At 55.4% G+C, this 13,972-nt stretch overlaps 1 pseudogene; it reads right to left on the reverse strand.

The window, feature by feature from the left end:
• LOC123158532 (solute carrier family 25 member 43-like) overlaps window positions 1-7,211 on the reverse strand; it is a 53,365-nt pseudogene extending 46,154 nt beyond the window's left edge.
• Window positions 7,212-13,972: the final 6,761 nt, after the last annotated feature.

A 13,972-nucleotide genomic window follows, 5' to 3' on the forward strand; every position in this document is an offset into this window, starting at 1 on the left:
GCTGATGGCCCCTTCTCTGTCTTGCAGGGAAAGCTCTGCGGTGCCTCTACGACACCGACGCCTCCACCGTCTACGGCGTCTGCGCCACCTTCCTGCGACATCGGGCAGTTCTCTTCTCACCCGCCCACCAGGTGCTTGTGTTTATTCTCATGAGGTTCGTTCCACTGCGATGAGTAGTTGTAGGGCATATTTTAGTTATGTTCATTGATGAACTTACAACTGTGGAGGCTGAACAACATCATTTTAGTTCAGTTGATGTTGTGTGAAATCATTTCATCTTGTCCAGATAGTTCAGAACAACACGAGCATATATAGCTGATGTTATTTAGAGCAGGAAGTGTTCTTGATATGGTTGGAAAAATAAAAGAAAATATTTTGTGCTAGTAGAAAATGCCTGAAATGGAGGAATTTTGTGCTAGTGTTCTTGATATTTAAAGTTGCCTCTGTCGGCGTTCTGGGAACGGGGGTCCCCAGACTTACCTGCCTGCGGCCTGCGGCGTGGCTCAAAGGGGGCCCAGCACGGCCCATCTTCGTCAACACAATCTCAAGAACCTCGCGAGGGGCCAAGCCTCGCGGGGCGGACGACAAGGAGCTTCCTCAGGCACGGCCTCGTCAGGCTGGCTCACGAGGAGGCGGAGAGTTCAAGGCGGGGTACCTCGCGAGGTGCCCATGACGCAAGCCATGACGACCAAGGGAGCCAGCCGGGCGCCAGCCCGCGCAGTGTCCTTCTTTCCTCTTTGGTGCAAGGGGAGCAAGCGCAGGCGAGAGCATCAAGCAAAGGTATCCATTTCGGTGCAACAAGACCAAGACCAGTCCAACGGCAGGATGGAGGTCACCGTGGAGCCCAAGTCGGCGTCACCACCAGAGCCTTTGACAGGCGAGGACCAACTTTAGTCAGGATAAGTGTACTAGATGTTCCCCTTCAAAATGGCCAATTGTTGGCGCCCTTCCCGCTCAATATTTGGGAAGAGGCCCAGGGCCTTCGCCTATAAATAGGACTAGCCACCCACAGGGTAGAGACATATGGATAGGAATCTGGAGATAAGATAGGCATCTAGAATCAACCCCTCCAAAGGGACAACACCACCACAAGAACAGACCCTCGCGAGGTTGTTCTTCCTTGTATTGTTCATCATCAGCCCAAGAGGCAATCCACCACGCCACACACTGGAGTAGGGTATTACACCACAATGGTAGCATGAACCAGTATAAACCCTGTGTCTCTTGTGTTGTTCTTCTCGTAGTTTAGATCCTAGCGATTAGGCGAGGAACAGGTAGGTAGAAGGCGAAACCTCCGCGTGCACCCTAGTGTTCAAACCTCAAGGGTCTGCCGGAACCCTAAATCCGACATTTGGCGCGCCAGGTAGGGGTGCGCCGGAATTCGTCTTCCGTCGCCCTGCTCTTCTCCGACCGTCGCATCCATGGCTGACGCTCGTCGGGCTTCTCGCGCCGCTCGAGTCGCCCGGACGGCTCCCGTCGGCGGGCGCCCTCCTCATTCCCCATCGCCCGCCGTCAACACCGCCACCGGCCTGGCGGGGAACGAGCAACGAGTATCGCCCCTGCATCCCTCCGTGGCCTCTTGGGAAAAGCCGCGCGACCTCTTCCTCGCCCGCCACGCCGCTCCGGCCTCCCCGGTCGTCGCAGTCCTCTTAGGCGGCTCGCAAGCGCCGCCCTCCAGTCACCATGTCAAGCCGTTCATCCGCCAGGTCGGCGCCACCTCCGCGCGGCAGGGGGCTTCCCAGGACCGGCCGGAGCCGCAGGCTAGGCTAGCCTTCAGTTCGGAAGATCACCCCTCCAACTCGGCCTGCTCGGGTGCGCTCCCGATGTTGTGCACCCCCACCATCTGCCAGGTGGCTGTCACCAGGACCCTCATTGACGGTGGCGCGGGCCTCAGCGTGCTTTCAATCGAAACTTTTGACCTCCTCTGCATACCCCGGGGGCGGCTGCGGCCGAGCCAGCCCTTCATGGGCATCGGGGGCGGGTCATCCAGCTCCTTGGGACAGATCCGGCTCCCAGTGACCTTCGGTACCTACGACAATTTCCGCACGGAGCTGGTCGATTTCAACATCACCCTCATCGGCCTACCCTACAATGCCATCCTCGGCTATCCAGCGCTGGCACAATTCATGGTCGCGACTCACCCGGCATACAACCTCATGAAGATGCCTAGGAGCAGCGGAGTCCTCACCGTGCCTAGGGACACCGGGGATGCGCTGCGAGCGCTCCAGCTCGCCTTCAAGACAGCGGCATCAGCACAGCCCGCCAACGCGGGGGCCCCCGAGCCCAAGGGGGCTGCACCAGCCAAGAAGAAACAATTGTTCACCCCAGACAAGGCGGAGACCAAGCAGATACCCGTCGACGAGGACGGGTCCACCAGCGCCACTTTCACCATAGGCGCCCACCTCGGGCCCGAGCAGGAGGAAGCCCTGGTCAAGTTCTTGCGTGCAAACAAGAAGGTGTTCGCTTGGGAGCCCGATCAGCTGGCAGGGATACCACAGGGCGTGATCGAGCACCACCTCAACGTGTGCCCCAACGTGCGCCCCGTAAAGCAGAAAGCAAGGCGGTAGTCCACTGAAAAGCAGGCCTTCATCGTCCAGGAGACCCGCAAGCTAGAAGCCGCGGGGGTCATTCGCGAGGTTCGATATCCAGATTGGTTGGCCAACCCTGTGGTAGTACCAAAGAAGGGAGGGAAGGAACGCATGTGTGTCGACTTCACCAACCTCAACAAAGCATGCCCGCAAGATCCTTTCCCGCTCCCACGCATCGATCAAATCGTCGATTCCACCGCTGAGTGTGACCTGTTATGCTTCTTGGACGCCTTCTCTGGGTATCATCAGATCAAGATGGCGGTGGAAGACGTGGAGAAGACGGCCTTCCTGACCCCGTGTGGGGTATATTGCTATACATGCATGCCCTTCGGACTGCGCAACGCGGGGGCAACCTTTCAGCGGCTCATGCACATCACCTTGGGCCCGCAACTCAGGAAGAACGTGAGGCTTACGTCGACGACATTGTAGTAAAGTCTCACGAGGCCAAGACCCTGATACAAGACCTGGAGGAAACCTTTGCAAGCCTCAACGCAGTAAGCCTGAGGCTCAACCCGGAGAAGTGTGTGTTTGGGGTCCCCTAGGGCAAGCTCTTGGGTTTCCTCATATACCACCAAGGCATCGAGGCCAACCCAGAAAAGGTCAAGGCGGTCGAGGACATGAGCCCGCCAAAGACCGTCAGAGAGATGCAGAAGCTCACTGGGTGCGTGACTGCACTGGGGCGCTTCATCTCTAGGTTGGGGGAGTGAGCACTGCCTTTCTTCCAGTTGATGAAGAAAAAGGGGCCCTTTGAATGGACTGAAGAGGCCGACAAGGCATTCCAAGACCTCAAGAGATACCTGACCAGCCCACCGGTGATGGTGGCCCCACGCCCACAAGAGACCTTGGTACTCTACCTCGCCGCCACTCCCTACTCAGCCAGCGCGGCCCTGGTGGCGGTTAGGGAGGAGCGTCGGACCAAGGCCGCGGCGGCTGCCCGCGCTAAGGCAAAACAGGACCAAAAAGGACTCACAGAGATCACTGCCACAATTGAGGAAGATCAGCCGCCGCAGGGGAACGCACCAGGAGCGGGAGAGGCCCTTCCCCCAGGCAACCAGCTTCTGGAGGCTCCGCTGCCTCAGGAGGCACCACGGTTTTCGGAGGACGCCACCAGCACCGACGCTCCAAGCCTCGTCGAGCACCCAGTGTACTTCGTCAGCACGGTGTTGCGGGATGCGAGGGCACGGTACCCCATGCCTCAGAAACTTCTCCTCGCGCTACTGGTGGCCTCGCGCAAGCTGCAGCACTACTTTCAGGGTCACCCTATCAAGGTTGTCTCCGCGTACCCCTTGCAAAGAGTGCTCCGGAGCCCTAACTCAGCCGGAAGGGTCACCGAGTGGAACATTGAGTTGCAAGCATTTCAGCTCGAATTCAGCACGACCCGAGTCATCAAGGGGGCCGCCGTGGCAGATTTCATGGCAGAGTGGACAGAGGCGCCGGGCCTAAAGGCTGATGAGGATTGACCCTCTCCCCGGGAAGTGAGGCGTCGGACGGTTGGGTCATGTACTTCGACGGGGCGTTCTCCAGGCACGGCGCGGGGGCTGGCACGGTACTTATATCTCCTACCCAAGACAAGCTCTACTACGCCGTGCAGCTCTGTTTCCAACACGGAGAAAAGGTCTCCAACAATATAGCAGAATATGAAGGCCTGATAGCGGGCCTGAAGGCCGCGGCCGCCCTCGGAGTAAAGCACCTTACCATCAAAGGTGATTCACAACTCCTCGTCAACTTCTCCAACAAAGTATACGAGCCAAGGGATGAGCACATGGAAGCCTACCTTGCGGAGGTCCGTAGGATGGAGAAGCAGTTCTGGGGGCTGGAGTTACAGCACGTGCGCCGTGGCACCAATCTGGAGGCCGACGACATCGCCAAACGAGCGTCCAGGCGACTGCCTCAGGAGCCTGGCGTCTTCGAAGAGCGGCTCTTCAAGCCCTCGGCCACGCTATCACTGTCTAGCGCGGTGCAGCGTTGGGAGGAGCTCCCCCAGCCGCCAGCCTCGGGAGCCCTGATCTGCGGGCCGGCCTTGGGGGCGCGTTTGCTCTTGACAATGGAGCCTCAGGAGGGATGCTGGGTCACGGAGCTCCGGAGCTATCTGACACAAGGGATCTTGCCAGAGAAGGAGGAGGAAGAAGAGCGCGTGGCGCGGCAGGCCACAGCATACTGCATCAGGGATGGGGAACTCTACCGGAAGCGACCAAATAATGTGTCCCTGCGCTGCATCTCCAGGGAGCAAGGGAAAGATCTGCTGGCGGACATACACGATGGAGACTGTGGGCACCACTCGTCATCGCGAACCCTCATGGGCAAGCCATTCCGAAGTGGTTTCTATTTGCCTACCGCGCTCAATGACGTCGTCGAACTGGTAAAGGCCTGCGAAGCCTGTCAATTCCATGCAAAGCAGATCCATCAACCGGCGGGAGGTCTACAGACCATACCTCTCACATGGCCATTTGCAGTCTGGGGGCTTGATATCCTGGGTCCGTTTCTCCGGGCGCCAGGGGGCTATCGCTACCTCTACATCGTCGTGGACAAATTCACCAAGTGGGCCGAGGTGGAAGCCGTCCGCACCATTCCCGCGGGTTCGGCGGTCAAGTTCATCAAGGGCATCGTGAGCCGGTTCGGGGTGCCGAACCGCATCATCACCGACAACGGTTCACAGTTCACCAGCAACCTCTTCCAAACATAATGAGCTAACCTTGGAATGCAGATATGCTACGCTTCAGTGGCGCACCCCCGAATTAACGGCCAGGCCGAGCGGGCCAACGCGGAGGTCCTGAGGGGCCTCAAGACCAGAACATTCAAGAATAAGCTGGAAGCTTGCGGCAGAGGCTGGTACGACGAGCTCCAATCCGTGTTGTGGTCCATCCGCACGACCGCAACCAAGCCGACTGGAGAGACACCTTTCTTCTTGGTCTGTGGAGCCGAAGTGGTCCTCCCTCACGAGTTCAGACGTCAGTCCGCACGGGTCCTGGCGTTCAACGAAGCGCAGAAGGACGCCATGCGGGCGATGGACCTTGTGCTGGGGGAGGAGCGTCGCCGAGAAGCCGCGCTGCGAGCGGCAAGATATCAACAAGCACTGTGGCGATACCACTGCCGCAACATCCGCCCCAGGACTCTCGAGGTAGGGGACCTCATGCTCAGGCGGGTTCTCTCCAGGGAGGGACTTCATAAGCTCTCTCCCATGTGGGAGGGCCCGTTCAAGGTTGTTCATGTTTCCAAGCCCGGCTCCGCGTGCTTGGACCCCTAAAAAGGCCCAGAGCCTGTGAAGAAGGCCAATGCCTGTGAAGACCATCTTTTTGGAAAAGGCCCGGAGCCTGTGAAGAAGGCGAATGCCTATGAAGACCATCTTTTTGGAAAAGGCCCAGAGCTTGTGAAGAAGGTGAATGCCTGTGAAGACCATCTTTTTGGAAAAGCCCCGGAGCCTGTGAAGAAGGCGAATGCCTATGAAGACCATCTTTTTGGAAAAGGCCCGGAGCCTGTGAAGAAGGCGAATGCCTGTGAAGACCATCTTTTTGGAAAAGGCCCGGAGCCTGTGAAGAAGGCGAACGCCTGTGAAGCTATCACGTTTTGGGAAAGGCCCGGAGCCTGTGAAGAGGGCCAATGCCCGTGAAGCTTGCTTCCCCGAAGAAAGGACCAGAGCCTGTGAAGAGGGCCAATGCCCGTGAAGCTTGCTTCCCCGAAGAAAGGCCCGGAGCCTGTGAAGAAGGCCAACGCCTGTGAAGCTCGCCGCCCGTGACACTCTCACGTAATAATGAGTTGGGGCTGTACACGCCCCGGAGTCTCAGGAGCGCTAGTCTCAGGCCCTGGGGCTCCCTCCCACGCCCAGTGGCAGCACTTAGCTCCGTGCTGGTGAGTAGACGTCGAAGACTAGGCTAGGTGCCGGACGCGACTTTTTCATTTGCTTTCTGTAGTTGGCTAGTTCATTCTCATTTGAAGTTTTATTGAAACTGCCGCTGTCTTTTAACTTATGGCTCTTCGGTTTTTCGCCCTCCGACCCCGATTTCTCTTGCGCGAGGTCTCGTGAGGGGACGGCCCTGGCGCCCTCGCGAGTGTTTCAATCCTTTCGGTCAAGACCTCACGACCCGGGTCCACTACAGGAGCATTCCTCCAGTCCATGCCTCACGGGCACCGCGACACGAATACAGGACCTGGGTCGGTCGCCCCATGGCCAAGGCTGGGGATTACCTACGCGCAGGCGCTCAGCAAGAAGGAACAATACCAGAATAACGGAAACATTACGATGATTGACAACGATAACACAAACACGCCCCCACGGGGCCCCCACATAGCTGTCTTTTTGCGCAGGAAAAAGGAGAGGGGGAACAAATCAGGCAAAGCTCGCCAGGCGCCGGGTCTGAGCTACCTACGGAGCTCAAGCAGACTCCCTCTCGTGCTTCACCAGGGTGCGATGGCGGGCGGACTCGCTACCACCCTCCAAGCAGGCACGACGGCGCGGAGGCAGACCGCGGCCGCTCCTAGAAGAGTTGCTGCCCGAAGAGGAACCACTGAAGCTTGAGGAATCCCGGGCGCCACCAGCCGCGCGCTCGCTGCCCTCTCCATCCTCGCCGGGGCTGGGTCCCCGGCCGTGGCCATCGTCTTCAGGGCAACACCTAGTGCGGCGACCATCTTCCCCAAACACCCTCACGTAGAGGGTGGCGTCGCCCTCAAACTTGAAGTGCAGGGTGCACCGGCGGCTCAGGCCACGCGCGCGGGTAAACGTCTGCAAGCCGCGGGTCAGGGCCAGGCTCCTGACCGCGAAGACCTCCAGCGAAGCCCACGAGGCCCGGCTGCAGCAGCCGTCTGCCTGGAGCCAGAGGCCGCCCGGGGCGCCAGCCGGGAGCTCACCTAGGAGGAAGCGAGGAAGCTGAAGCCGGGCGCTGGCCGGCTCCGCTGCCCACACAACAAACTCCGGCAGCACCTCCGCAGCACGAGAGCGTGGCCTCGGGGGTCGCACAGCCGAAACACACCCCCGGCCCTGGCCGGTCGCCCGTCGCCACGCGGGAAGTCACCTCTGCGGTCACGGGGAACCGCCGTGGAGGCCATGGGGTGCTTGCGAGGGCGTCCGCGACCGCGATTGGGCGGGGGAGAGGCAGGCTCGGCCTGGCGAGCTTTTCACTTCTCTGCGGCCGAGAGCCTCCTTGGCGGGGCCATGAGGAAGAAGGAGAATCAAGAGGGGATGAGCTAGAAGGGCACGCGACGTGCCGTACTTAAAGCCAGAGGAGGCCAACCATCGGCCTCTGCGACCGTAGGTAATCATGACTCCCTTCGCATACAGGGACTTGTCAGTTCGTGCAGTTGCCGAGGCGTCGTGGGGGAGCGGAGCCGCCCACGTCCGATCAACCGCCACGCGGCGCCCAAGGCCGCAGGCTGTTAGGGCCCACGACGCTTCACACTTGCCCTTTCGCCTCTCTGCTCGGCCAAGTCCGGGCGCGCCTTGGGCCCGGGGGCTACTGTCGGCGTTCTGGGAATGGGGGTCCCCAGACTTGCGTGCCTGCAGCCTGCGGCGTGGCTCAAAGGGGGCCCAGCACGGCCCATCTTCATCAACACAAGCTCAAGACCCTCGCGAGGGGCCAAGCCTCGCGGGGCGGACGACAAGGAGCTTTCTTAGGCACGGCCTTGTCAGGCTGGCTCACGAGGAGGCGGAGAGTTCAAGGCAGGGTACCTCGCGAGGTGCCCATGACGCAAGCCATGGCGCCAGCCGGGCGCCAGCCCGCGCAGTGTCCTTCTTTCCTCTTTGGTGCAAGGGGAGCAAGCGCAGGCGAGAGCATCAAGCAAAGGCATCCATTTCGGTGCAACAAGACCAAGACCAGTCCAACGGCAGGATGGAGGTCACCGTGGAGCCCAAGTCGGCGTCACCACCAAAGCCTTTGACAGGCGAGGACCAACTTTAGTCAGGATAAGTGTACTAGATGTTCCCCTTCAAAATGGCCAATTGTTGGAGCCCTTCCCGCTCAATATTTGGGAAGAGGCCCAGGGCCTTCGCCTATAAATAGGACTAGCCACCCACAGGGTAGAGACATCTGGATAGGAATCTGGAGATAAGATAGGCATCTAGAATCAACCCCTCCAAAGGGACAACACCATCACAAGAACAGACCCTCGCGATGTTGTTCTTCCTTGTATTGTTCATCATCAGCCCAAGAGGCAATCCACCACGCGACACACTAGAGTAGGGTATTACACCACAATGGTGGCCTGAACCAGTATAAACCCTGTGTCTCTTATGTTGTTCTTCTCGTAGTTTAGATCCTAGCGATTCGGCGAGGAACAGGTAGGTAGAAGGCGAAACCTCCACGCGCACCCCAGTGTTCGAACCTCAAAGGTCTACCGGAACCCTAAATCTGACAGCCTTTGGTTCTGAATTCCGATGGATAGTAGCAGAGGAGGAGGATGACTTTATGGTCCTTGTCGCTCCAGAGTGGCTGAGGGGTGACGGGCAAAGCTGCCCCTTCCCGGACTTTGCACTTTGCACCGAAAGGGCAAGCCATAGGTAGATGATGTTTAAAATGAATTTAACTAAACGGGAATTTTATGTTGTTGCTGCTGAAGATGAGTAGTTGTAGGAAGACGATGCATAGTAGTAGTTGTACGATGTTATTGTAGTTGAAGTTGCAGGAGTAGATAATGGAGTACTGCCAATTTACTGTTAGTAAAGATGTTGAACACACAACTGTTGTTTACTCTAGGTATAGGAGTAGTAGTGGTGGCCATCTAGTTGGACTACTACTGCTAGGACTTGCTCCAGATTTTAGGGCGTCTCAGAGCTTCCCTTTCGACACCCCTTTCGACACCCCTTTAAATAGGGTGTTGAACATAATGAAAAACAAGGATAAGCTCAGTAAGCCGACGTCAGCTGGTCGTGTGGCCAGCAAAGGCTTTTCCACAAAATGGTCGCCATACTATACCGCTGGTGGGCGGAAGGAGAAAAAGACCAGCGAGGTTGAAGCACACAAGGCACAAGTGGCGCAGATTCCGGAGATTGTCCAAGAGCAAGTGGAACAACAACTGGGAACGAAGCTCAACGCCATGGTGCCTATGTTGATTCATGGGCTGACGACGTGGATTGCGGGCGGCCAACAGGGCCTCCCCCGATTCCCAGCTTCACGGCCAGCAACTCGCACAGCGCGCAGGCGGCGCCATTGGTGTCTCCGGCGGCGCCATTGGTGTCTCCTGCGGAGGCGGTATTCGTGTCTCCGGTGCCGGCACGGGCATTGGAGCTTAATGCACCCGGGTGTACGCCGGCTGGCACCTCGCCAGCAAACGCCCCCTCCGTCAGTTGCACACCCGCCGTTGGCGGTGCCTCGACATTAGCCGAGCTCGATGGCATCACGGTAACTAAGCCTCTCGGCTGATGACTTCATCTCCTTGCCTTTGACTGGGCATCCCTGACACCCTACATGTTTTCGCAGGGCGCCGCCGACGTTCCTTGCACTCTTCTGCACTTCGTGGGCGGCGAGTTGGTCGATGTCGCCAAGGGCAGAATCGTTCAACCGGGCAACCCCATGTTCCACGGTAATCCGATGCCACCCACAGTGTATAGGGTTGAAGTGGTTCGGGTGCTGCCAAGCTGCGACGAGCTGTTACCTCCGATTCGACCCGCTGGGGCCGATGAAGAAGATGATATGACCCTCAGTGCCTGCGTAAACTGTCCCCTGCTTTGGCTGAAGAGCCAGATTCGTTTGGGGGTGGGGGACACCACCCCACAGACAAGACCGCCATTCGTGCCAGTGCCAAGCCATGGCAAGAATGCCGCAACGCTACCGGACCTGCCGGACATCCCTATGGCACAGGATCCCGACATCCCTATGGCACAGGGTCTGGACGACGACGACAACGACGACGGCAGATTAACCAAATTCGATAAGTTCTTTGCCGAACATGGGTACGCTGACGAGTTCTGCGGGCCTCTTTCTCAAGAACCCAACCAAGACGACCGCGATCTCGCTGGTACGGCGGAGAAATCCAATTGCAACAGGCGTCGTCTGGCGTTCAGTTCTCAGGAGACGCCTCCAACTCCCACCTTCACCGAGCCTCAGATAGCTGAGGTGCGAAATATTATCAGCCCCAACACGCTCAAGAAGGCGGTCTGTGAGTAGAACTCGGTCCCATTACAGGAGATCAAGAAGAAGGGACGGAAACGAAAGACTAACAAGGGCGCCGGTGCGAGCCAGCCAGCACCGAGTTCGATCCATGCTCAGGACGGGCCACCTTCACCAAAGGATATTTCGAGGAGGGTGCATGTGGCGGGTAGGGCGATGCTACCACCAAATATGCTCAATGCTGCAACCGGTGCTATGCGGAGTCTGCACGACAGTGTTCTTTCTTTGGTGAAGCGGCCTCTCAGAGAGAATGATGTGGCATACCCGGGTTTCGTGGCCAAGGTGCCAGAGGGCAAGGGCTTTGTGGATGGCAACATCGGGGGTACGATCGTCCTGTGGTTTGATGACATCTTTTCTATGTTTAACCTTCATCCGCTGCACTACACCTTCGTTCGGCTGTTTTCGCTGAGTATGGAGATGCGGATCATTAGAGACAAGACCCCGGACATCGTGATAGTCGACCCCTTCTACATGCGTGCCAAGCACTTGAGCAGCACTAGGGACCGCCAAGTTGCGAGTTCACACCTCGAAGGCGTCATTCTGGCAAACCCAGATAAGGATAACTTCCTTGTGGCTTACTTTCCCAAGTAAGTCATCCCTTAACCGCCCCGTAACATATGATTTCTTAGATTTCGATCGTTCTTTTTTTTCTAACATTCCGTGTTCTGTGCAGTGACACACATTGCACACTCATCCTCTTAAGCCCGAAATATTCCATGGCCACGTATTTCGACCCGAACCGTAACTCCAAGATAGACTACACAAATGTCAAGAAAGTTCTTGATGATGTTCTCCCCGGCTACGCCAAATCTGGAGGCACCTTCACCAGGGCAGTCTGTAAGTACGGCAAGCACACATTCTCACACAATACGAAGTTCTGCTGCATCAAGCAGCCGCCTGGCGGTCAGAAGGATGCCTACTATGCCCTCCATCACATGCGGGCGATTGTAAGGGACCATCATCACCTTCTGCTACCAGATAGTCTCAAAGATTGGGCCGCGACCTTGTCGGCAACGCAGGACGCGGACCTCAGACAAGAATTCTTTCGCATCCAGTCGGAGTTTGCGGACATCATCCATCAAGATGTCCTTCATACCTCGGCGCAGTTCTTCCGCAGATATAAACCGTCCAACAGTGAGATAGATGGAACGCTACAAATGCAGGGTGACAACGACCGCGATTTCATGACCATCACGACAGACGGCAGCTTCATCAACGCTCCTGTCCGATGAGTCGAGATGAAAGTAGTGATGTGTAGTTCTGAAACATTGATTGGCTCATGTTGTAATTAAACTTTAATGAATTTGTATGTCTCTTTGGTTTGGACAGTCCTTCAACTTAGATGTAATCGATGATATTTATTAGTAGGACCATGAATCATGCTATTATGTCTTGCTTTTCTCTTCCGATCCTTTTGTTGCATACTTACATATTGCTTATGTATTGTCTGTTGTTTGGCTTGTGCATAGAGATGCCGTCGTATTCGTGTACAAGGGTAAGTTTCCCGGAGTCTACGACGACTGGGAGGAGTCTCGGAGACAGGTTCACCATTTCAGCGGTAACAGTTACAAAGGGTACACCACTTGGGCGGAGGCCGAATCTAGATACGCCCGCTATCTAGCTAGAGAGAGGAGGGAGCGTTGGAGGAACCGGATGAAGACCAGTTTGATCGCGATGATGCTCATCGTGATGACTGCAGCTCTCTTCTATGTGATGGTAGTATAGATGATCGATATCGACTTGTAATGTGAAGACAAACTTGATACTCGCGGTCTTGAGACTTGTAATGTTTTATCTTTGTTCGGTCTTTTGATTTCGGAGACTAATATGATGAATTGTATTCGGAGACTAATCTTCTATTGTATTTGATGAATTTGATGTTGCTGTGTGCTGCTGTCTATATTCTGTCCAATAATATATTTTGTAACCTGTGCAAAAATCAGAAAAGAAAAAAAACAAATATTCATACTAATGGCGCGTCACCTCCAGGTGCGCCATTAGTATGCCAAAGGATACTAATGGCGCATCACCACAGAGTGCGCCATTAGTATGACAAAGCACATGGTTATGTATGGCCCCCCGGGAGGCACACTAATGGCGCATGGTGTTACATACTAATGGCGCACTGCTTGGTGCGCCATTAGTATACCAGATACTAGTGGCGCACCATTGGTGCGCCATTAGTAAAAAATACGAGTGGCGTGGTACTAATGGCGCACTGGTAGTGTGCCATTAGTAGGCAAAACTAGTGCGCCATTAGTAGGCCTTTTCCTAGTAGTGCAAGGCACACTTCCGGTGCGGTACACAGCATAGCATACTATAGAGCCTACGTCTGAAGCATAGGGGACGACCTTCGTCCTTTCTCTCTCTTCTGCCGTGGTCGAGCTTTAACTCTTAACTTCATACCTTACAACTCAGGCAAGAACTCCTTCTTTGACTGATCCATCTTGAACACCTTCAAGATCATGTCAAGGTATTTGCTCATTTGAAAGTACTATTAAGCGTTTTGATCTATCCTTATAGATCTTGATGCTCAATGTTCAAGTAGCTTAATCCAGGTTTTCCATTGAAAAACACCTTTCAAACAACCCTATATGCTTTCCAGAAATTCTACATCATTTCCGATCAACAATATGTCAACAACATATACTCATCAGAAATGCTATAGTGCTCCCACTCACTTCTTTGGAAATACAAGTTTCTCATAAACTTTGTATAAACCCAAAATCTTTGATCATCTCATCAAAGCGTACATTCCAACTCCGAGATGCTTACTCCAGTCCTTAGAAGGATTGCTGGAGCTTTGCATACTTGTTAGCGTCTTTCAGGATTGTGAAAACCTTCTGGTTGTATCACATACAACCTTTCCTCAAGGATATCGTCGAGGAAACAATGATTTGACATCCTATTTGCAAGATTTCATAAATCATGCAGTAATTGCTAATATAATCCCAACAGACTCTTAGCATCTCTACGAGTGAGAAAGTCTCATCGTAGTCAACTCCTTGAACTTGTCGGAAAACATCTTAACGACAAGTCGAGCTTTCTTAATGGTGATACTTACCATCATTGTCTGTCTTCCTTTTAAAATCCATCTGTAGCCAACGGCCTTACGACCATCAAGTATTTGTTCCAAAGTCATGGATCCTTTCTCCGATTTTATGGCCTCGAGCCATTCGTCGGAATCCGGGCCCACCATCTATTCTCCATAGCTCGTAGGTTCATTGTTATCTAGCAACATGACCTCCAAGACAGGATTACGTACCACTCTGAAGCAGTACGCATCCT

Source organism: Triticum aestivum, chromosome 7B, assembly GCF_018294505.1.
Source record: "Triticum aestivum cultivar Chinese Spring chromosome 7B, IWGSC CS RefSeq v2.1, whole genome shotgun sequence".
Classification (NCBI taxonomy): domain Eukaryota; kingdom Viridiplantae; phylum Streptophyta; class Magnoliopsida; order Poales; family Poaceae; genus Triticum; species Triticum aestivum.